Raw genomic sequence first — 25,624 nt, 5'->3', positions numbered from 1 at the left:
GTGCAATTATGGCACGTAAGATGCAGGAAGGCGAGGATCTGCTTGCCTACATTCAAAGCATTCAGGAACGGTGGACCCTTGAAACGCAGGAACCGTGGGTGAAGTCAGTGGCAATATTTTACCCATTTTATGTCGGGGATTACCGGAGCAAGTACAGAGACAGCTCAAGAAATTTGTGAGAATGGAAGCAAGGCCTTTGGTGGAGAAACAGCTAACCACAAGACATCTCTGTCGACTACTGCAAGAAAAGAATAAGAAGAAGGAAGAGGCTAGAAAACCTGAGGAAGCGAAGTTAGTTCAGAATTTGTTTTCGAAATGTGCCATACAAGGGGCGGTGTTGACAAGCGGAGAAGGGCTGGGAATGCAGCAGCAAGCAGCAGATACATCACAGGCAAATAATCAACGCCAGATGGAGCAAGGAGGAAATGGGTTCATGCCGCAAGGCCAAGAAATGGGCTTCAGAGGAAGAGGTGGTTTGCAAAATAATCAAGGTGGCTTTCAGAATATGCAGAATGATAATCAGAACATGCAAAGAGGATTTAATCAGGGAGGGCAAGTTAGAAGAGCACCTCCTGTATGTTGGACATGTGATCTGACAGGGCATGTTGCGCGCATGTGTGGGAGCCAAGGGGATGTACAGAATGGACAATTGTCAAGAGGGGGGGACAGCTTATCGTCCAGCATATAGCCCACAAGTTAGGAATGGGTTTGGCAAGATCAGACAGTGTATCAAGCACAAGCGCCGCAAATGCAACAAGCACAGCGGCCACAGCAAGCAACATTGAATTCACCACAAGGACAGTCACAGCATGCACCCATGCAGATACAGAAGAACTCCAGCACAGGCCAGTTATTGACTCCTAGAATAGGGGGTGTCACTGTCATGGGAGGAAGTCCTTTCACAGGTACAGGGATGAACATATATACACAATAGGACAGCTCACAGGGCGACTTGATGTGTTCAGTACTATTGGTAACACCAGACCCCCCAAGAGGAACCAAGGGTTGATGTGACCATAGGAGGCAAATCTTTTTCTTTTTTAATAGACAGTGGTGCAATTCACTCATGTATATGTGAGGGCAAATATCCAATGTCGGGAAATGCCATGAATGCGCAAGGTTTCTCTGGTGCTACAAGTAGAGTTCCTTTTACTGATGAATTACCAGTCTCAATAGGAGAGGGTGACATGTCTGTTCCATTATTGTATTCAAGGCAGACACCAGTTAATATTCTGGGGTGAGATTTAATGATGAAGCTTAATATGAAGATTTCGTTCACTGATGATGGCATAGCATGCTCTATTCCAGGGATACACTATTTGAACGTGGGTGAATTTATTATGTCATTTACTGGGCACATGGCCCTACGAGGAGTGCCAATGCAACCTGAAGTTTTTCTTTACGGAATATGCACTTTGTTAACATGGCTACCCGGCTTAGTGGGAAAGACTATGAGAGTACCTGATGAGTTTTTGTTCAAGCCACGGATACCTAGGGACGGAGAGGTGGGACTGACTATTCCCTTGCAGCTACAGGGAGCCATGGTGTGAGGGGAATTGGCCATGCTCAAAGGATGCAATGACGAGGGTAGGCCATGGAGAACAGTAATTGCCATTGGGGAAATGTATAGATTGACTGACGTCACAGATGAGGATATGTTTAAAGATGATCCAGCAGATGATGAAGTAGTATTTGAAATGTGTATTACATATTGGATCAAAATAGAGAAAAGAGAGGTACCACAGAAAATGATGATAGTACGACAGCATCCAGCATATTTTGAAAAGGAATTGGAGAAAGTGTCAAACTCTTTATGGACTACAGGCCCCTATGACGTAGGCCTATTGAAGGGGGTAGGAGAAGTTAAGATTAAGCAGAAACCAGGACCAATTTTACCTTGACCAAGACAGTATCCCATGTCTCGAGAGGCGGATGAGGGTATTTTTAAAGACTATATCCGCATTAATGGAACAGGGTATCTTAGTGACGTCAGAGTCACCATGCAATACAGCTGTGTACCCTGTGGAAAAAATCGAATGAAGGGTCATGAAGATTAATTCAGGAGATGAGGCTAACTAACCAGATCCTAGAGGCCAAATATCCTTTTATTCCAAATCCTGTGACGATACTATGTAGTATCCCTGTTGAAGCACACTATTTCACAGTGATTGACTCAAAAAATGTGTTTTTCTCAATCCCGTTGCATGAAGATTCCCAAGACTTGACATCATTTACGTTCCGTTAGACGAAGCTGAAAAGCACTTGTTAGCGCCAAGGGTACTCTGAGTCTCCATTGATCTTTAATATGGTCCTCCAGATGGACCTAGGAAATATTTATTTGAAAAGTGTTGTGCTGAAGTATGTAGATGACCTTTTAGTTTTTAGCACGACAGAAGATGAGTGCAGACAAGATTCGATTTAGTTAATGATCAACCTAGCAGACAAAGGATGTAAAGTGGACAAAGAGAAGTTGTGGTATTGTCAAGAAGAGGTGTTGTACATAGGCCAGTTGAATTCACATGAGGGGACAAATGTTACACCTGAAAGAGCTGAGACAATTATGAAAACAGCAAAACCGCACACGATAAAGCAAATGCAGCAGTTATTGGGATTATGCAACTATGTATTTGATTATAGTTCATACACAAGACCACTTTTGCGGGCTCTGAAAAAGGCACAAGAAAACAAGGATAAAATAGAATGGACTGAGGAAATGGAGGAAGGGTTTGAAGAATTAAAGAAAGCAATTTGTACAGCTCCAGTTTTAGGAATTCCCAATTATTCTGAGGAGTTCTTCCTGTTTTTGCACACAAATGGGACAGTTATGACATCAGTGCTTACACAGAGGACTACACTTGGGTACAAACCTCTGGCATATTATAGTGGGATTTTAGACCCAGTTGTGAGAGGACACTTTCCTTGCGACCAATCTCTGGCCGCAGCCACATTCTCCATTGAGAAGCCCACCTGCATAGTGATGGGGTGTTCCATGACATTATCTGTTGAGCATGCTTTGTTTGAAATTTTGGAAAAACCTAAGGGTACGTTGACATCTCACAGAGCATCTGCATATGAAGTAGTTATATCGAATCCTGCGATTAAGATTAAGTCAGGTGCAGAATAGTGAACCCTGCCACATTTGCAGCTGAACCCGTGGCAGAGGGTGAGCATGTGCATGACTGCGCTAGTTATGAAGAGTCCTATGACGACATACTGCGTGTAAAAGAAAATGCGTTGTCAGAAGGGGAGAATCTCTTTATTGATGGGTTGTCGAAGATCGATCAAAATAATGGAGAAAGGCAGACTGGTTCAGCTGTAGTGAGACACAGGGAAAATGGGGAATTTGAAATTGTGGCAAGCATAAGGCTGGCACATAATTTTTCGGCAGAGGCAGCAGCTTATTATCGCGCTTCAAAAATAGGAAGGGGAGGAAGTGATGGTGTAGAGTGACTCCGCCTATGTGACATCAACCATGCACGCAGGGCTAGCATGCTGGAAAAGGAGGAGCTATCTCTGAGCAGACGGCTCTCCAGTGCAGCACACACCATTATTGGATAGGCTTATTAAGGCACTACAGCTCCCAGAAGCCATTGCACTAGTTAAATGTGCAGCACATACTAAGAGAACTGACTTTATTTCACACGGAAACAAAGCCATGGACGAACAAGTCAAAAGGATTACAACTTCTTCAGACATGTCGAGTTTTGATACTCCTATTAGAAGAAGGATGGTGACTGTGGCTATGCTAATGCAAGAAGGGTTTAATCATTTGCCGAAAACACAGTTAATGGAAATTCAAGGCAGTGCACCACAGGAAGAGCAAGAATTGTGGAAACGAAGGGGTGCTCCTTATCCCCCTCCGAAGCATTATGGCATCAAGATAGCACTGGGAAGCCAGAGATGCCAGTAGCACTATTAATGGTAGCACTTGAACAGCTGCACCACCCTGTGCATGTAACTAGGGAAAGTCTTGCAGAAACTACATATATATATATGTCTATAGAATCTGATATTCAACGACGAATTGTATAATTGACCCCGTGAATAAAAGGGTTGGAAGTGTGGCGCAGCAGAATGAAACAGCTGACAGTGAACGAAGGTTCGAGAAGGCTTGTCTGGCCCAGTGTCAAGAGTTGGGGCCCCTAAGAGCCTGGTTACCTACTCGAGAAGATACAATGGACGTGAGGAGCAAGTTGTGCCCCTGTTTGAGGTGTAATGGAAAAACACTGGAAGTAACAGGTTTTGTTCAATAAATGCTATTAAATGCAACGAAGGAGCTCAAAACGTGGTCTCCAGTCACATGGCCAGATGAAAATAGACTTTGGGCCAAGCTACACCAAGACCAGAAGAAAAGGACATGCTCACACTCCCTTTTATTCCCAGGGACGAGAGGCTATTGCAAGGCCGAGTTCAAAGACTAATTGACTGGCAGACAGCAGGAGTGATGATGGAGTGTGGGCTAATTGGGTGGGGAGGCAGGACCAGGCCAAACCCACCAGCACCTGGGGTACCAGCTTACGTGCTGCTAGAGTCTTGAATATTCCAGAAGGGTACAAGCGTGCCAACCCATTATAGAGGGCCACGTATGAAAGAGCCCTCTAGTTTAGAGGCACAATAGAACATTGTGTATTAATATGACACGGAAGATGACTTGCACTTGGGGTGGGCTTAGTCGTCCGCCTGACTTTAGAGATCCAATCACAGCCTCCACCCTTATAGAAAGTATACTTACATGTTTCCTGTTAACCAACCACAGTCCCACATAAGTTTTCTTATTTTGCCGCGTAGTATGACATCAGAGATGACGTGTTTTTAGTATAAAAGGTTGTTTTTTTGAAATGTTATTGAGCTTGATACTCTTTGACATCCGTAGATGTCCATGGTACTCCCTGTTTTACATAGGTGTTAGTAAAACAGCTAAATATTTGCCAACATTCCTTAGTCGGTTTTATTATTGATGTTTGAGTAACTTCTGCATCCCCATCCACCCTGTAGAGTGTTACCTTGTCTTAAAGGGCCTTCGGGTTCAACATGTACACCAGGTATGCTGTGACCCTTATCCACTACTGTTGCAGAGAACACTGGGTTACTGAAAGTCTAGTCTGGGCCTCATTACGAGTTTGTCAGTATTCCGGTGGTAAATCTCCTGAAATAACAGCAAACTGAATTACGGTTACTGCCACTTGGTCCTGTGGAGTTACCACGGGATTTCAAGTGGTGGTCATTTCCAATTTTTGGAGTCTTTAGGACTCCATGGGGATTTTTAGTGGATTAACCACCGGCAGAATTACTGTTTGGTAAATGTGCTGATTTTGGGAGATAGAGTGGAGGTTTTACTTCCAACAAGCTGGAGGTAAATCCTCCACATTAATGGGACTACCACCACTTTTTTCCACACCGCAAACTTGTAAAAAGGCCCCATGTGCTTGAAAAGATGCCTACTTCACATTCGCTTACTTCAACCCTCATTGAATGCCAAGGTGCTAAACAGTGGTGAAAAAGTATGTTGCATCTTGGAAGTGTGTCCAGCATGTGTTGAAGATTATTTAGCCCTAAAAGGACATATGGCTACCTCACCAAAACTTAGCAGCTCCTCATCAAACAGGGATATGTAAAAATGTTGCTATCAAGTACTATATGTATGCATATTTCTTTTATTAATTAACTTTGCTAGACTACATGCAGTGGTCTCCATCAATACAATAATAAAGGAAATGTTGGTGGTATGTGCCATATATTATGAACTTGGTTGTTTTGTTTCTCTTGACCTCACCTGTAAAACCATGCCACCTCTGGGTTACTGTGATCTCTTTCTAATAGTTTAATAATCTTCTTCAACCTTACTCTTTCACCTTATTGGCCTTTGGTTCTTGACAAGTTAAGAGGGCCGCCACTGCTTTCAGCCTGCATTCAACCCACTCTACCTTGGTTGGCCTCATTCACCTGTGTTATTGGTTAAGCACTAGCACCTTTGGTTTAGTACTGTAAAACTGTACCTCTTCAAAGTTGACTTGGTTGACCTTATCACACTGACACCAACCCTCCTTTTGTGTTCACATCCACCTGTGCCATTGTTATATCGCGACCACCTGCTGTCTATCAGTCATTCGTAAATGCTTCATGTTATGAGCCTTTTGCCTTTGCCATTATTATAGTCAATTACCTTCTATTAAAAATTACTTTTTGTCGCTGTCGATTTCTAATTTTGGGTCATTTTGAGTACGTCGGAAATTTGGCAGTAAATCTGCTGAATTACTGCCGAAATCGGTTACCATTATCACCACTTGGTCCTGTGGGTTAACCATGGGATTAAAAGTGGTGTATTCGACCATTTTTGGAGTCCCATGGACTCCATAAATGGTGATTCTTTTGGCAGATTTACTGAAGGCAAAATTAAAGTGCAGTAAATACATTGATTTTGGATGAAAAGTGGAGGATTTGGTGAATCTGACACTTTTTCTCCAAAAATTGGGGAATTTGCAGCACGTTAATTCTGCTGGCAGTAAATCCCCAAATTATAATTGGCGGTGCAGGAAAAATGGTGGCAATTCCATCACCGTCAAAAAGAGTTGCAGTAACAAAAAAACGTTCCTGCACCAGAAGCACTTGGAATGAGGCCATGTGTCCTGCCACATTTCTTCTGTTACAGCTACTATATAATAATAATCACCCCCCTAAAGTTGCCTCTGACTAGTCTGTTAAAAGCCACATATCTCTGATTTGTGCTTCCAAATTGCCATTTGTACTGAGCAGGGTGTTCTGTATACCCTCAACCCAAAGTCCTTCTTCACGCCTTCCTGGCACAAAAAGCCTGTCCATGGGTACATCCATACTGCACCCAAATATTTTGCTAAATATTTATGTGTAGCTCATTGGCTTGCTAGACAGTACAAATGTATTCAATCTCTCATGTAAGTTAGTCTCTTCTTGGGCTAATGTCTGATTCTTAAGTTCTCCTTCAAACTGCCCCCAGCCACCAGAGACACGATGGCCACACATACCTATCCTATGTTTAAACATTTCTTCATTGTCATCTTCCACACTGATAGGGATTACAAATTTGCTATCAAAAAAGCTATGCTCAAATGCAGTCCTGAAATGCCAGCAGCAGATAGCAACTTCAACACCTCATCAAGATTAAGTGTAAGAGACATCTTCATCTTCACTCATGGCCCATGTTCAATTTAAAATTCAGAATTTAGGCAGCTATTGCTATGTATGGTAAGACGAGTTCCCTCTGCCTGCTTTTAGGCACTACAAGTATTGACTGAGGAGGCCATGGCTTGTAGAGCCAAGCCAGTGGATGATAGCCCCGGGAGTGGTATAGGAGGATTTCTGAGTCATTCAGCATTGGTGCCCACCACATGGCTGGAGACAATCATGGAATAACCATGCAAGACATCAAGGTACCCCTTCCCAAACAGAGAGCCTAGTGCTCTCTCTGAGCAGATGCAATGCTCCAGCATAGGAAAAGGTAGGTTTCCCTTTAAAATCAATAATTTTCATTCCCTCGACGATGGTAGGGTGTACATGCATTTTCAGATTTTAATGATACAATAAAGATTTTATTTTGCAAGGTTTGCACATCCTGCTATTCATTCGGAAGCCCTTTGAATGCAATGTTACAAATACATAGCTTCTGAATGCTGAAAATACATTGCGGAAAGCAAACTTAAAGGAGCTGTGATAGATCTAGTGAGATAATCACTAGGACTCCAGTATGGGCCTCCACTCAGGGTGTCAGGGGGAGGAAGCCGCTACCTGATCCTGACCCTGAAGGTGGTATCATGCAGGAGGATCACATGGGAGGGGACTCATGCCAAGGGAAGTTGGTGACCTTCTTATCTCATGATTCCCCTATACTTCCTAAAATACTCATGGCTTATTGTAAAATAGAAAAAACGAATGTTGTACCATCCCATATGGACTTCAGTAACTATAATGATGAGGAAGATGGGCCCATAGGCAATGAGGATTCAGAGCGCTGTTTGTGAAAACGTGTGGTCTAGTTGTTGTAGACCAAGGCACCTGAGCGGGACATTTAAATCCCTAAATGAGGCAGGGCCGCAGGAAGAGGAGGAAGAGGAGAACAAAGGAGAAGGAGGCATGAAGGGCCGTGCAGAGGGCATATCTGATGAAGCAGACATTATCTGTGGTGCAGGTGCAGCCACGGTAAGAAGAACGCCAGTGGAAGCCATCACAAAGTGTGAAGGTGAGCAGAAGTGCAGAGGACATGCAGCGGGAAGCGGCATGTCGAGAAGAAGCCCAGCTGATGAGAAGACATGCTCCCAACTCAGCACATGGCATGTCGGTGAAAGAACAGCTGCGGAAGATCAACTGTGCTGACAGAGCTCCCGGAAAACGTACGCACAGCTCACTGAAGGTACACGGGAGCAGGAGAGGGAGCGGGCAGGACACCGGAGGTCTGCAGTAACAACTGACCACAAGAAGGAGATGCCGAAGGGAGCTTGTGACACAGCAGAGGCAGCACCAGGGAGTGTCAGAGGAAGAACACAAACTACCAAGATGCTGATCAGGCTACTTATAGCCTTAGTGCAGCCCTCTAAGCCGCAGCAGTCCCAGGTACACCCACCGACTGCTGCCAATGCCAACCCTCACCCAATTTCAAGTCGCCAGTGCAAACCCTTACTAACAGGGCCTCTCCCTGGGAGAAAAAGGCACAGTACTACATCACCCAGCACTAGTTGCTCAGTGTGGATTGTAGGCAAATAATCTAGCATACATTGAAACGTTTTCTTTATGATACGAGGAGTGATAAGGAGGTGCTAGAGAAAAAAGGAGGTGAAGTCAGTGGATGAGGCAGCGGTTAGAGAGGTGGAAGTGGTGGCAACAGTGGAGGAGGTGGCGGAATCAGAGGAGGAAGTGAGGGTAACAAAGGGGGGAGACAGAAGTCAGACTGGAGGAAATGGTAATAACCGTAAACAAAGTGGTTGTAACAGTGGAGGTTGTGGTAGTAACATAGGAGGAGGTGGTAGTAGCAAAGGAGGTGTTAACAGCCGAGGATGTGGTAATAGCAGCAGAAGAGGTGGCAATAACAGTGAATGAGGTGGTAGCAAGTGAGAAAAAAGTGGAGATATGGATAGGAAGGTAAGAGATGACCAGGTTGGCCCAAGGCAGGCTGAGAAGGGAGCTTGAGGAAGGAGAAGTTAATAAGGGCAGAGGAGTATCAGGGTAACGTTGAATGGGCCCCAAGAGGGAGGGTGGACATCAGAATCTAGACATGACATATATACTGTGATTATACCATCAACTAGCCAAAGAGGCAGCCCAATTGACTGAGAGACGTGTTGTGCCTGTAGAACAAGGTAAGAAGAAAGGGTTCAATAACCCCTGGGAAACCAGCAACACTATTAGTAGCTGACATATTAGCACACCCAATGAGAGACTTGACTTTTGTGTTAATTTTTACTCTCCATTTTTAGTTGATTTTGTATCAATACAATATTTTGAACTATCCATTGAAGTATCTTTTGCGCATCCCACGCGGGCGGGTTTCAAGATGGAATTCCCACTTTGACTCTTAACCTCACATAAAGCTGTTGATCAACATCTACCACAAAGGTACCCTCATGGTTCAAGACAATCACAAACATTTTTTGTCTCATACCATGCAAACCACTGATTTAAAACCACAAAACATATCCCATCCTTTTGCTCATACTACCCCGTCACACCCTCATAAAGCAGTTACCCCCTAGTCTACCAGAGGCTGTATACCACAGACTTCAGCACACTGTATTAGTTTCTCATTCTATCTATGAAGAGGTGTTTCCCGCCATTGAAACCATACTCTCTCCAATAAAAACTATCAAACCAAAAAATAAAGTACATTGTGGGAACCTTACATTCTAAAGAACCTAACAAAAATGCTTCTAATATCCATGACCATTTTGAGGGCCTTAACGTTGATTATTGGGGGTTACTGAAAACTGTTTTACTGACAATGGGGTCCCTTTTGTTGACACCCTTTTACCATCAGGAAGCAAAATACACGCCAGCCACATATCAAACAAACATGTGAATGGAGTTACTGCCTTCATTACCGTCTACATGCAATTCTCTTGGATTCCCACAAACCGAAGTACACTCTTCAGAAACCTGGCCTGCAAATGAATCATTAACCACAACAGAGGGATAACCATTGTTACAATGTACAGACCCCCCATTTAATTCATACACGTTCCATTGGAATGGTGGGAATACAGAGCAAATCTCCACACTATCTTCCATAAGAACCTCATAATGGGGGTCTTTAACATCTTGCTTGACTGCTCTACAAATACAAGTAACTGCTCTCTTCTCGACTAATATAGTCCATTTGAGTCTCGCAGAAATGGACTACACAACTTCCCCACGTGGGTATGCACAGTCGAGATAGCACACTTAACATCTACCCTTCCTCTCGCTGATGTTAAATGCACTCCCCTTCCTTGGCCTGATCATAAACTACTATTATCAAGACTGTTCGGATCCCAATAACGTGTTGCTCATTCCTCCATCTCAGAAAAGGGCTTCATCCTAGTCAGGACTCTGAAAATAATATCCCAATCTAATCTTCTAACTTTGCTAAGGTTTGCCATCATTCTACTATTCTCAAGGAATTTCCTTATACATTAACACACAATTAGATTATGAACTCGCCAGAAACCTGGATATCCTTGCACCCACAGTTTGCAAAATACAAAAGCTCTTATGAAAAATAATACCTTTGATTCCTTGTATTGTTATGCTCATGCTTGTTATTTTCATGATCTCCAGGCACTCACTGACTAACTGAATATATTATGGTGCCTAAGCATTCAAAGACCAATATACTTCTTTATCAGGTTGTGGTCAAAGGTTAAATTAGCAATGAAAATAAATCACAAAGCTATCCGAAGCTGGGAAAGCTGCATGACTTGCGGGAGCCCGGAAAACCCGCACAGGCCGATGTCCTACCGCTAAATGCCTGCTAAAGCCAGCATGAGAGAGGGCCAGAGGACTTTGGAGCATGTTGAACCTGCGACACATAGTGAACAGAACTGGGAGAAGTAACCTGCAGGGTTCCAGAGTTTAACAAGACAAGCACACTGTCAAACACCAAGTAAGAAATGGTGGAATTGTGTTAAGGAATAGTTATTTCTCTTGTATGAAATCTGTGTAAAGACTTAAACTTGGCATACAGAACCTGCAGAGAGGCTGATGGTTGTAATGCAAGAATCTGACAAATTTGTATAAAGAAAGACAGAACCTGACAAACGTTTAAGCTCTCTTCCTGGAAAAGGGAACAAAGTGTTAGGCCAGGGAGACGCCAACGACAGAGGCCATTGCTCTGGCCTCCTTTTTATTGTTAAGTTTTCCTAAGTGCTAGGGCCAGTTAGTGATTAGTATTTGGTCTAAGGACTATTTTCTTTTGGACGAGCACACTTACTTTTAGTTTGTTAGGCAGGGACCTTCCCTCTTAGCGATAGGGCTAGATTGGCATTTTATTTTATTTTTTATAAAAACCCTTAAACATGATATCACTTAGTCTGACTGACTCCTTCTTCTGGTTCAACATATAACCTTGAATGTCTAAGTTGAAATGATTGGTTCACATTTTCAAGTATGAGGCACACTGAGCAAACAGCACACAGTGCACTATTCTAACAGTGGTAACATTTTTATATTTACGAAATTGTAACCAAGCTATTAATGCACTGTCAAACATGGGGCACAGTAGGATAAAAATCAGACATTGCACCAAGTAAGCTTTGTTTTGGTAACATTTCGGTACTGGTTCCATCGTATGTAGACCAGTGTTTGTAAGTATCTCCAGTTGACATAAAGTACCAAGCTATCATGGCATGGTGGATACAAAAACATGCACTTGCCTCTATAAATGGTTTTATTGCAACACACTAGTACTATGTTCCATTCTCAGGCTGGTTTGTGCATTGCCATCACTTCTGGTAAATGTTTTGGGTCTGGATGCCAGGAAGATGCATAGGGCATGCAGAGCCGTTAAGGCTAGTGCTTGGGCTTGCAAGAGCTCGTTAAGGCTAGTGAGCATGTGAGTTGTTTAAGACTGTGAGTAGAAGGTATGAAACAGCACATCTTTTCTTCAAACTGTCTGTTATTGAATTTTACATTTTTTCAATTTTTTCCTACTATGCCATCAAAGTTTTTCCCACACTGGGTCCCATTCATTGGACATGTTATATTTAAATGTCTGTACATGTTACATATTGCATGCAAAACATGGCGTGAATAAAGTGGCCCTGCTTCATATTGTTAATTCCCAGCACTGCAGTCGGGTACAGCGCTCCAATGGGTGTTATCATTTATCTGTCCCTTTTCTGAATTTTACTGCTATATGCATAAAGTTCCATATGAATCTGGATTCCTTGTGTAGGTTATACAACTATCAGAGAAAGGAAAAAAAAAATTTCTCTAGGTCCAGGTCTGTATGGGTTTTTTTTCGGTTCTCATTTTATCGCGTGACCACCATCTGATGAAGATCTCTGCTGGGCTTCAAAACTTTTACCATCACAGAATAATATTATCAGTTAGTCCAGTAAAATGTATCCAAACATGGAATTTGTTTGATTTTAAAACTGGACCAAAATGGTATCAAACCTTTTTTTCATAAAAATAATAAGAAATGGTACAACACTGAGTTGGACCTGAACGGTAACCGACAAACAGAATGTTGGCATGTCATTAGTGAAAATCTTTTGGCAAAGAGGACAAAATGAGCTTCCTAAAACCAATTTTCAGAAGTCTTCCAAATCTGTAACGGGATAGGAATTCCTCTGGTCCATTCACCTCAAACTATGGAAGACATGCCTTCTTTCTTCCAGGATAAGTGCATTGCTATTCAATCTAACATTTGTATTTTTATTTATTTATGTATTCAATCTAACATTTGTACTTGTATTTATTTGAAACAGAAATGTCTCACAAAGTAAGCAATAACAGAGAGCAGATGCTGTCCTTATGTAAGATTATGTAAGATGCCTTTACATATAAGCATTGAACAAGAAATACTACGTTGTGAGTGGGTAAGAGCAGGGGCTCGATTGGAGTACATAATATTTTTAACATTGAGTCCTCAAGGCCAATATTTATACATTCACAAATTACGTAGAGTATTTCAGAGTGCAGAATGCAGTAAAGGCGAGAGGTGGTTTTTTTTTAGTTTTTATAGGATGGTGAGGAGGAATTGGGGGCCCCATTCCATTGCCAACAGGTGGTGTGAGAACCTGATTTTAAAGAATTCCGCTTTGAGGGGAGAGCATTTCAGTGGGGTTGACTTTTCATAAACGAGGCACAGAGAGTGAACACCCCCTACCCCCACCCCGCGCCTGGACTACCTGCAACATCTAGCACATCGCCTGGCCAGACCACCTTTGTCCGCCCCACCTTCGGGCTTGAAAATCTCAGTGCGGCACCTCTGAGCGCCCCCATTGAGCCCGCCTTCGTTAACCTTAAACCCACCACTCCCCCCCCCCCCATGTAGTCAAAAAAGCATAACTCCACAAGTTTTAACTGGTCAGTCCACAGGAACGCCGCCTCACAACAGGTGGCTCAAGTAACCCCCTGGCCTTATAAAAATCGGGCACTGAGTGATCCGCCTTATTGGCTTGCAAGTGTTATGGGCAACGCAGAACCTCCGGGCCCCGTCAGGTGCCACTTTGTGCTTCCCTTCCATGCGAGGAGTGCCCAATCATGCCTGACATCTCACAAGTATTATACAATCACTTCAAGCACTTAACTGAGTGTCTGTGCCCCCCGCAGGGCGACCCGTACCTGAAATTGTATAGCGTTGCACACTGTTAGGCAGAATTGCAGGCAGTACCCTCTGGGAACACCACACACAATTAGGACTACACGTGTAAGCAACAACCAACCTTTGGTTTAAGTCTGTACCACACACTTTTGGTAGCAAGCTGAGCAGCCAGGCTTATCTCAAGAGGCAATGTGATCAGTAGAAGAAGTTACACAGAAGTATCACAACCACAGTGGTTCAAGTAGACACTTGCACTCAAGGTTTCTTGGTAAAAATACTTTTACACAGTCATTTAGAAAACATTCACTAGTAGAAATCAACTCAATATTAAACACCAATGTACTACAGCACACAATTCTAAGTTGTAGGGACAGTTTGAGCTCCCCTGAAAAAGGAGCCAGATGGCACTTCAGTGCTTTTAAATAGGAATAAAAAGCATAGGTTTGTCAAAAGGGTTAGAAAACACTTCTTTTAGATAATGCAAAGGTTCAATGTACCAGGAGGTCAGTTCAATTCAATAGGCCAGGCCAAAATCAATAGCCTAGTGTTCTTGGATAGGACAGCACAGTTGTGGTACAGATGTAGAAATCTTTGTAAAAGTAATTCAGATGATAAAGAAAGATCTGCTGTGTCACAAGCTCATTAGGCCTGCAAGTTGGGAAAGTTTCACGAACTTCCACCGCAAGAGTTAGGATCTCTCAACCGGATGGCACAGTAAAGTGAAGCAAAAAGATATAGCTGAAGACGTTAGTTCCTGGCAGTTTCTGCAGATCTCTCTGTTCCTGAGCCTCAGTCATGGGGATAAGAGGGAGGATGTCGGGGGACTCCTGCACTGTACGGGATCGTCGTCGGCGCAAACAAGATGGCGTCACTTCAGCTCAAGTAGCTGTGGCTTCCAAACACAAACTGGCGTCCTTGAAGGAGCTTCTCTGTCGAATGGAGATCTGGCAATTCGGAGTTGCAGCAGGGCTTCACCGGGCAAACCAACGGTCCAGTGGTTACAGCAGCTGTCCTCTTCCAGCTCGTCTTCAGTTCATTGATTCCAGTGGTCGACTGCCTTCCAGTCCTGGAGACTCGCCTTTTAAACAGTTTTCTCCCATTCATTCCAGCCTAGCTGTCACTCACCCAGCAAGGTGGCTGTCCTTGCTGGACAGACAGCCAGCCAATCATGCCAGAGTGCATTTGGGTCTCCTAGGAGACCAAGCACAGGGAGTTTTGGGCACCTCCCTCACTTCCTGCCCACCTCAGACACTCAGATGCTATGGGCAGACTTCAGTCCTGAAGCCTGCCAAAGGCTCACGAGAAAGGGACCAAACCTGGTTTGGCGCGCAGTGTTAAACACCAGAAGGACCTTTCCACAAAGAAACAGCAAAAAAAGATGGCCGGAGTCTGTTTTTACAGAAGGGTCTTGGGCACCATTTTGAAAAACATGGCGGCCCCGAGCTACCGGTGTTCGTTGTCGGGAAAAACCATGGTAGTTCGTTATAAAACTGCTACCACCAGCCATTTCAATAGGACAGGGTAGCTTTTGACAGCTACAAGAGTGTTTAGACATAGGGGATACTAAGTAACCCCTCCAGCACTCTATAGGAAGATAGTATATGCTGGGTCTATGAATTTAAAAAGACTAGTAAAGTCAATTTAACTCTACATTCTCTGGGGAACAGTAGTTCATCCCAAAGAAGGTATTTAAATCTTGGGAAGTCCAAAGCACACCCCTTTGCCACTGTACTAAAGGTGCTGTGTGACACAACAATACAAAGATGATGCCTTTGGAGTTATCTAAAACTCCATAACCAAAGAAAACAAGAGTAAAACACATCAAAATTCATGAGAGAGAGGGAAAAAAGATTCACACTCTCTCCAGGGAAAAGAACAAGTCTTCAAAATCCAGCAAAGTTGCTGGGGGTCTCTAAGGTGAAGGGAAATAAACACATTTCTGAGAATTCGCCCTAACACACACACCGGGTTGTTTCCTGAATCACCGTTGCAGCCAGGGCTGAGAGTACGGCAGCATACAGCCAGCGTCCCTCCCAGCTTCAGAATTCCCCGAACAAACCGATGTGACCACCCGTGCTGGAAATCTTCAATAAACTGCACCTGAGAGCGCAAAGACTACAACCCTTCCCGAGGGCTGCTAGGAATTGTAGTTCTCCCACCAATCCAGACCTACACATGCACTGCACACCTTTTTCTGCCTCAGCCCCAATTCCTGACACAAATACTACGGCAGCTTGAAGAAGTGATCATTAGAAAAGACATGTGATACTATGTGAATCAGATGAGGAGGACATAGAATGGTGTTCAATACTGTGTATTGACCCAACATTGACAATAACAGGTGTGACAGACAAACAGTTATTTTTAGATGGGGAAGAAGAGGAGGAGAGGGAAATAATGGTCCAGCTGTAAATCACCTGCCCCATAAAAGTATTAGAGAAGCTAGTGCCACAACTAACACACATGGTGAAAAAAGAGGCACACAGGAAGACTAAAAAAGGTCCCAGGGAAACTGTGGTCAAACGTACCCAATGATGTGGTGGAACTAAAAGGAGCTGAGACTGTGAAAATAAAATTGAAAGAGGGAGCATTGCTACCAAGAGTGAAGCAGTAACCACTGTCCAGCGAAGCAGATGAAGGAATATATACCACCATCCTTGCACTATGGCAACAGGGTTTAATACAGGCATCCAGGTCCCTGTGTAACATGGCCATTTCCCCCATAAAGAAATCAAAGGGGGGGGGGGTCATGAAGATTCATACAGGACCTCTGCCCCTTAAATAATGTTGTTGAGGCTGAGTTGACACTCCTGTCAAACCCAGCCACAATATTCTGCAACATTCCACCATGAGCAAAGTACTTTACAATGATTGATCTCAAGAATGCCTTCTTCGCTATCCCATTACATCTATACTCCAGATATCTGACGACGGGGTTACACACAAGGTTACCGCTGGGTACTACGAATCACCCAGTATATTTAACATTGTGATCCAGATGGGCTTGAGCAATTTGCAAACGCCAAGCTACAGTATGTAGGTCACTTGTTGGTATGCAGTACAAAATTTGGAGCAGTGCAGGGTAGACTCGATACACCTTTTAACATTGCTGGCTGACAAAGGATACAAGGTGGACAAGCACAAGTTACAGTATGGCCAGAGAGATGCGGTATACCTGGGACAGATCATAAGTACAGAAGGACAGAAGATACCAGAAAGAGTAGAGGCAATACACATAACACCTCCAACCCACACAGTGTAAAAGATGCAGCAATTTCTGGGATTGTGCAATTATTGTGGGCCACAGGTGTTCGACTAATCCACGTTCACAAAGCCTCTTCTCCAGGCACTGAAAGATGCATAGAAAGAGAAAGAAAAAAATGGACTGCAGAAATTTAAGTGAATTTTGCCGAACTCAAAGAGCCATCGGCCAATGTGCCAACATTGGCAAGCCCCAACTACAAGGAAAAGTTCTCAACCTGTTTTCTCATTCAGACAGTACAGTAATGATGGCAGTCCTTACGCAGAACACCAACCCACCCAAGTCCCCTGAATGTTAATTTCTGACCTGGAAGCTCCGACTGCCTGATCCTTTATGCTTAGGGTGAGGGGAGCCTGAGGGAGAGGCTGAATTACTATGTGTGGGTATTTGGGAGTGATAGTCATGGAAGGCTTCAGTATCCAGGGGGGTCTTCACATGGGATGGAGAAGCCTGTACTAGGAGAGTCTAAATTCATGAATTTAGATGCAAGTGGGCTCTGTGAGGTCCTAGAACAGTTTAGGTTAAGAGTGCCTAGATTCATTGAAATTCAAGTAGCAGGTGGCTCGGGAGGGGCTGGAATAGCTCATGTTAGGAGAGTCTGATTCCATTCAATGACATTTGCTGCCTCTTGTCACAGAGGCCAGATCTGAACTGATTAAATAAGAAAGCTTATGGATGGGTTATGTAGGTTGTGCGAGGTGGTGGGGTTGCTGAACTTTGGTGGGTGGATTGAGGCAAATGAGGGGGTTGTTTGTCGTGCTGGGGAAACTCATGTTTTGAGTGCTTTCCTGAAGACACAGTGGTCCTCTATGCAGTGGATCTTTACATAGAGAGATTTTCAAATTGTGGGTGCTTGTACTGAGAAGGAGTCACCCCCTGTACGAATTGATCTGGTCAGTGGAATTATGAGTTTGAAGTGCTGAGCCAGAAGAATGCTTGATGAGTGATACACATCGCTTTGAAAATAACACACTCACAAATCAGAAGCTAATGAGGACTTGGAGGGCAGGAGAGATGTGTTCTCTAGGACCTAAGGCTAGGAGGAATCTTGCAGCAGTATTTTGCATTCTGAGCTGTCTCAGATGCAAGGCAGGAGCTCCTATGTATAGTGCATTGGCATAGCCTAGGTGTGTTAGTATGATTGCAACAATTGCAACAACTCTGTGTGAAAGGTTCGGCAAAGGAAACATTCTTCAAAGGATACAGATCTGGAGGAAACTGCTTTTTACCACTGAGTTGCTATGAGGTGTTAGAGCCAGGTCGGATTCCATAAGGCACCCGAGACGTTCAACACTTTTATAGGTGGAGGGTTGTGGGCCCAGAGAGGGAGGCCAGGGGGTGGGTTGAGGGAATAGATCATTTTTTCCACATAGAAAGATCTCGGTTTTGCATGGTTTGAGTAGCAGCAGCCTGGCCATCATCCAGCTTGGGTTGTGTCTAGCACATAACATCAATACCTGGATGTACAGGGCTGGTACATAATAGATCTAGTGGGATATATGAGTATACAAGTGAAATTGAATAGAGTCAGATGTATTAGCTTTGTCAATGCTTGCTATTTTAGGTTTGATGTTTGTTTTACTGTGAGATAAAACCTATATTTTATTTATGCTTCATGCATGAATAAGTATTGTTTTCTCATGTTATGACACAATTCCATATTCTGATAAATGTTTCAGTATCTCTCAAGTGGTGAATATTCACTGATGTGAGTAAATGTTCTATTTGCATGAAATGCTACTAAGTGTAAGAATAGTAAAATATATTAATTGTGCAGAAGTATATATACATTATCAGGGTTTTGGGATGAACAGACAACTCATGATTCGGAAAGTGTAGGTCATAGAGGTTTATTTAACAAGAAGAGTATTTCAGCTTGCTTAAGGGCCATAGTACATCAGTTCATCCTTTTATACACTTGACATTTCCTCCTGGCGTTTAAGTAAAAGGTTTCTCAGGATGTTGAGCTCCTTGGTAGCCACTTTCACTCATCAGAGCTTGATGTGTCCATTAGTCAAAGGTCATGATTCCTACCTTGTTTGATACTTCACCACACCTCTCTAGGCCTGGGAATCGAGTAGCACAAGTACTGCAATGCTTTTGGAAGACTGCTACACTGGGCTAGTGGGTGTCCCACCAGGTGGGTGTCCCATTGACTGGACCCTTTATACCTTTATATTTGTGGGTCTACTACAAGGCCTGCCAGGGCCAAGCCCTGGACAGCTGTGAACCTTGATGGGCTGAGCATGGGAATCGGTCCTTCAGATCCATGATCTTTTTTCAACTGCCCCCTATTGATCTCCAAGGGATATCTGCAGACTGGGCCGTCATAATGACCATCCACCTGCAGATCTCTGCTGTCTCACCCAAAACCATTCATTCCTGTAGCCTGCTAGTGACCACTCCCGCAAGCACCATTCCTCTAAGCTTGTGACTGTATGTGTGGTACATTTGGTAATTGTTCGCCATTTTCTATATTAAGCCATTGTTGAATGCTCTGATTCTCTGGGTTGTTGGACCCCATGTTTCTGTCATCCCACTTGGGTCGTGCAAACATTTACTGCCATTTCACAGTTCTGTGGTGCTGACTTGACTTTAATCAAATATCTTAAATTAGATTCCATGAATAAACAATTTGAAGATTTTAAAGCATTCAATACTAATAAAAAATGATTTTTTTAAAAACAAAATAAAAAAAACAAATAGGTTACATTCTAAAACTTAGGTGCAGCACTTTAATCTAAATCAAGGATCTGGACAAAAAAATATGAAAGTGAAATGAGTTACATTTTCAGATAAATCATCTTCTAATTCAGATTTTGAGCAAGAAAATGTGTCTACCTCGAACTATGACTCTTACAAAGATGAAACTAATAATTTTCTGGGAAGACGTGGATAGAGTGAGGAACCAAAAGAAAGGTCTTTCAGACCAGAATAAATGTACAACAGAGAGTTTCCTCAACAACATGAGTATTCCAAATCAAAGTAGGTCTTATCATCAATAGATGAGAGTTTGACTCATATTACAGTTTTTAATCTGACTGATAAACATCTGTCATCTATGACATTTGAGTCGGTTGTCATTCAAGGATTACAAAAAATGAAGGCCCATAATAAACATGTTGAATGTAATCTTACTAAAGACGAGTGTAGGTCACTACAAACAGTTAATACAAATTCCTCTATAATTGTCTAACCTGCTGATAAAGTCAATTGGATCATTATTTTAAAAGCCTCTGAATATGATAATGAAGTGATAAGACAATCAGAGACCTTAGATATTATCGCCCTTGAAAACAGATCTGACAAGTGATCTACAGAAAGTAATTGGTTCACTTACAGATAAGTCAGAACATTTCCATCACAGAAACTTACCTTCTTCATTAGTAAGAATCCACATCAGCCCGCGTTTGAATTTTTTCCAAAGGTTCATAATTTTCCTGCAAACCTTCAAGAAGACCTATCATCTGAGCGTGTCTCTTTGTGTTGGAACATCTGGCCAAATAGTTTTTTTTTAATTAAACTATCTACTATATGCACTTCTTGACCCAGTTGTGTGATATATTTAGTGCAATGGTTTTCACTTTAATTCTATATCAGATTTGTTAATCTCTTTAGAAATGTAGAGCCTTTATACAAATATACCCCAATAAGAAGATTTGGAAGTAAAGAAAGAATGCTTAAGTTCAAGACCTATCCCACATTAAGTTCAAACAATTGTTCTTAATTCAATTGGCTACTGAAGCATTTCAAATTTTTTAGTTTTTTAGGGAGTGTTTTTTCAACATGTTACGGGGACTTCACTGAGAGCAGTCTTTGCGCACAGTTTGGGAACCTGTATTTTGCAAAATTTTAGCCACCATATATTTGGCATGCCAATAATGTGTTTCTACCATCAATTGCTTTATATCAATGTTACATTGATGAAATTTTGGTTCTATGTGATTTCCATATGTTTTTCCGCAGGACATTTAACCACACCTGCCCCCCAACTCCTCTTCTAAATTCTTTACTACCCTAACCCACCGCCACATACATTTGCAGTAAAATGTGTCAGAAAGAAATCGATGCTTTCTCCCTCGATGGAAAAACCTGCAATGGAATCTACCTATTCTGATATTTTAATGATATGGAGAAATGATTAATCAAAATGAACACAATTTTTAACAAGGATTAATTGTACTGCATGGCAGCCTCAAGTTACAGCTACTTGTGATCAGAATGAATTACCATTTGCATAATTATTCATTATAAAACATTAAGGGAAACTTCCAGTGATGTTCTATAGAAAACCTGCAGACAGAAACAACACTTTACATATTACAAGTCAACATCCTGCAAGCCTGTGACAAAACGTACCATTCAATCAATGCTTCAGAGCAAAAAGCAATTGCACCTCATTATCTGATTTTCAGATTCCAGCAGATATCATTACTATAAGACTTCAAAAGAGAGGCTATCCTTTTAGCCTTTTGAAAAAAAATTATAAGAAAGTGAGATTTTACAATGATAATGGAGACATTTTATTTACTGAAAAGAAGATAACTGAATCCATTAGAATAGTATGTGTCACGAACCTGGCATAAATTACAATTGTCAGACAATAATTTACAAAAATCTTGGTTTGCCTTTAAGAAAGACATGTCTCTAGTCCATGCTATGCATGCAACAGGTGCACAAACTAAAGTAACAACCTCCATTTCGAACGGATAATTGGTCATTAATCTTACAGAAGCTGTTCAGTCTGTCAGTTTGCCACAAACGTTACAGAATTTGCATTTTCCGATATAACCTGGAATTTAAATGCTTTCACAAATTAAAAAAAAACTCAGAATGTGATATGTATTATTTGTCGCCCTTGAAATAAGTGTTATGTAGTTAAGACACAACATTCAATCCATTGTAGGATCAGAGTACATTGATCTCGACTCCAAAATCGAATGACTAGAGCACCAATGGTTAGTCATTTTATTCAAAACAATTATAATCAAGATGATAATAAATGGTTTGCTTTTGAAAAAGTAGTTTTGGATTCTAGAGGAGATTCATTAGATGAAAAACTGTCTCAAAATGAACTATTTAGAAAGTATATAATCTTCACTCACATTTAGATGGATTATGTGACAAAATCCCTTACGAAGTGGTCCACTGGCTTGTCATTGTTATAGATGTGAGACAATTCAGATTACCTTTGTATTTATAATTACAAACAGTTTATGAATTTATTTTACTGAAATAAATTAATATGTAAATCATGTATAACTAAAAGCATCAACATAAATGTTTCTGATGTGGTCAAATTGATTTTTATTAATGAATTGGAGATAAGGGAGACATGTGATTAGAGTTATGTTTTCTGGCAATTTTCAGATACCTGTGTATTTGTTGAAGTCCTCTGGAAGACATGCACCAGTAATTTCTTTGGTTAGTTGTTGAAACTAGTACATACTTAGGCTAAAAGAGATGGCTCATTGAACTAGAAGATTTTAAATCCATCTATGGTTATCTAATTTGTTTTAGAAGTAACCACTTGATTATGCATGTTGTTATCCCACACCGAGATCAGAGTTTATTGCATTTTAGGTTGCCTTTCTCTTTGTGAGTAAGTGGGACTCTTGGTTGTTTCATACGGCTTGACTCTGCCAGACATATTTCTGGAAAGTATTCCATTGCATAAAGCCCACTGTATAGATGTGTTGCTTGTGACATACAATTTCTGTTGGGAACTGCCATTGCCTAAGTGGTACTGAGTGGCATTCAAGCCTGAAGAGTCAGGGGTATCACAAGTCTGGGATCTAGGTGTTGATCTGCGGAGGCATGGGGGTAATTTTGCAGACTTGCTCTCCCTGGTAAGGGGGTCATACCTTCTACGCCATCCGGTGGTTCTCTGTTGTTTGACCCTCAGGTCCGTATCCCTGATCTCAGGTATTGCTTCCTACTGGGCCACTTACTCCTCACAAAGTCCTAACATCCCCTATCTCTAGGTGCTTTAGGGCGTAGTGATGGGGTGACTACACTATGGCTGGTGATGAACTGTAAGACTGAGTGATCCCTTGTTTACTTCCTCTGTGCCCCACATATTGGAGCATGTAGTGGCACCATACCTCCATGTTCACCTCAGTCCCATTTGCAGACATTGGTATCTAGTCACATAGTGCACAAATAAGATGGATGACATAATAGATGATGATCTTGTCATTGTAGTCAGCCAGTGCAACAAGTCAAAAGGTATCTGGATGAGCCATTCACTAGAAACTCTTTTGGTGAGGAGTCAAGGCCAAGGATGATCCGTCCCTGCTGCTGTTCTGCATCACATAGTCATTGGTTGCTTTGTGCTTGACAAACCGGTGCTGAAGCATGTACAGACGCAACATCCATTTGGTGGAAACCTAGTTGCGGCTACTCCAGGGTATCCATGAGCTATTTGCAGTCTATGTAACAGCTGCCAAGTTTCAATAGAATGTATGAAATGGCTACATACAGTGTGATCTATAACTGTGTGGCTGAACCATGTTTCCATTTTTAGGAAGTCTTGTGTTATCAGGTAAAACTAATGTGCAAAATGGTGCCCAGGGTGTTATTTCCGTTTTATCACACAACATCAAAGGTAAAGGGCTAGCAGTAGGAAGAAGGACAGTGGGATGCTTCCCAAATGAAGTTGTCCTCTTGCACACTACCCAGCTAGGAGAGGAAACAGGGAGTAGAAGGGTCCCACTCTTTAGTGCCTGCTACATGCTTGTCTCTGTCCTCCTTTAGAACTGGCACTAATTGGCTGTTTGCAATTGCAACTGTCGGCAGTCCAGAAAGTTACAATATGGTTGTCCTTAGGAATTTCCTAATATTAAGGATGTATTCCCTCAGGATTGATGAAACAACCCTTATGTACCATCACCCTAAGAAATAAGGACAAGTGCAATGTCTTAAGGAAATCGAGGGAACTGAATCATGGATTCTTTTCTCAAATAACCTAATGCCTGAAGTCAAAATTGATATTGAAGACTGATGGACTCAGTGTGTTTTGTTATGACCATGTACCTCTCTAAGGAATGAGGACAGTTATCTCAGGAGGATGACTGTCTCGGGAGGATAGCTCAGGGGCAACGTGCTCACCTTGGAAGCAAGACGACACAGAGCAACAACGGTTCAAACCCTGGGACCGTTCTTAGAAACCTCTGGGTATTAAGCGCGTTATAAATAACCTATCGTATCATGTTATATTTTGTAGTCAGTAGTAAGGAGAATGCCTATGGCTTGCCTCTATACTAAATCCATCTTGAATGTGATACACTTTAACTGGGCTCTGTAATTCATGTGATATTCCATATGCATTTCAAGGTTTCTCATTGAGCACCATATTTGTTTCTACGTGTATGTGAGTTATTTTAATGCTAAGTTTGTACTATGTCACTATTTCAAAATTAAATTCTTTGTATATGCTGCCGCAACTTTGTGTGCATTGAATGTCCAGTAAGAATAAGTGAGCTTCTCACTGTCTAGAAAGCAGTAAAATCCTTTTGTTGTACATATTTGTTTCTAGGTGTATGTGAGCTATTTTCATGCTAAGTTTGTACTATGTTACTATTTCAAAAATAAATTCTTTGTATATGCTGCCGCAACATTGTGTGCATTGAATGTCTAGTAAGAATGAGTGAGCTTCTCACTGTCTAGAAAGCAGGAAAAACCTCTTGTTGTACATATGTGTTTGCAAGAAATAACCAGGGCCCACATTATTTTTGAGCCCCCTTCAAAAAAATAAAAAACACAAATGCTTATTTTGTGGCATGGTCTCTGCTACTGAGCTGTTTTCCCCAAGAATAATATGCGCTGGTTGAAGTGGGCATAGAGAAATGGAGCAGAAGGGACAGATGGATGTGGAACAAAGACAGACTGAAAGGCAGTGAACACAAGTGAGAGTAGAACGATAAGACACAGAGTGCAGGATAGACTCACAAAAAAATCAAGTTGGCAATAGGGATAGAGCAGAGATAACGAGAAAGTCGGAGGACTCAAAAATGAGACATAGGGATATTTGTAAATAAAATGAGGGAACAACGTTCTAGATTGCTCAACGAATGCGCTGGACAGAGAGACTGGTACGGAAAACAAGGGACGAGAGAGTGAGACACAGCTTTCTAATGGGGTAGTACTGACATTCCTACACTGTGCTGTTACAATACTCATGTGTAGATAGCTGCACTGCTCAGCTGCAACTAGGGGTGTACTGAATAGTAAATGTACTATTCGGCCTAATACCAAATAGTTGGCTTACGTATTCGGCCAGAGCCGAATAGTGTTTTACTACTAGAAATGTGTCAATATATGCATAACAAACCAAAACTGTTGGCTTTGCCAATGCTGTTTTAACAGGACTTCAGTGAAGGACATGCATAGTACTTATAAATAGATCATAGCTGTAACTAAGATTTAGAAGGGGAGTTTTATTATTGCTTGCTTTGATTGTCTAATAAGAAATTTGCTAGGGAACTGGTGTTGTGTGGGAGTTTTCAGTTGAAAACATTTCAACTCCAATTACTTTTACCCTGCCTTCTCTCCAGGATACCTAACAGTTGAGGTCTTGTGGTCAGCTGCAG

This window comes from Ambystoma mexicanum, chromosome 1q (genome assembly GCF_040938575.1).
Source record: "Ambystoma mexicanum isolate Mex_15411 chromosome 1q, UKY_AmexF1_1, whole genome shotgun sequence".
In the NCBI taxonomy this organism is placed as follows: Eukaryota; Metazoa; Chordata; class Amphibia; order Caudata; family Ambystomatidae; genus Ambystoma; species Ambystoma mexicanum.
Note: the sequence above shows the minus strand (reverse complement) of the source record.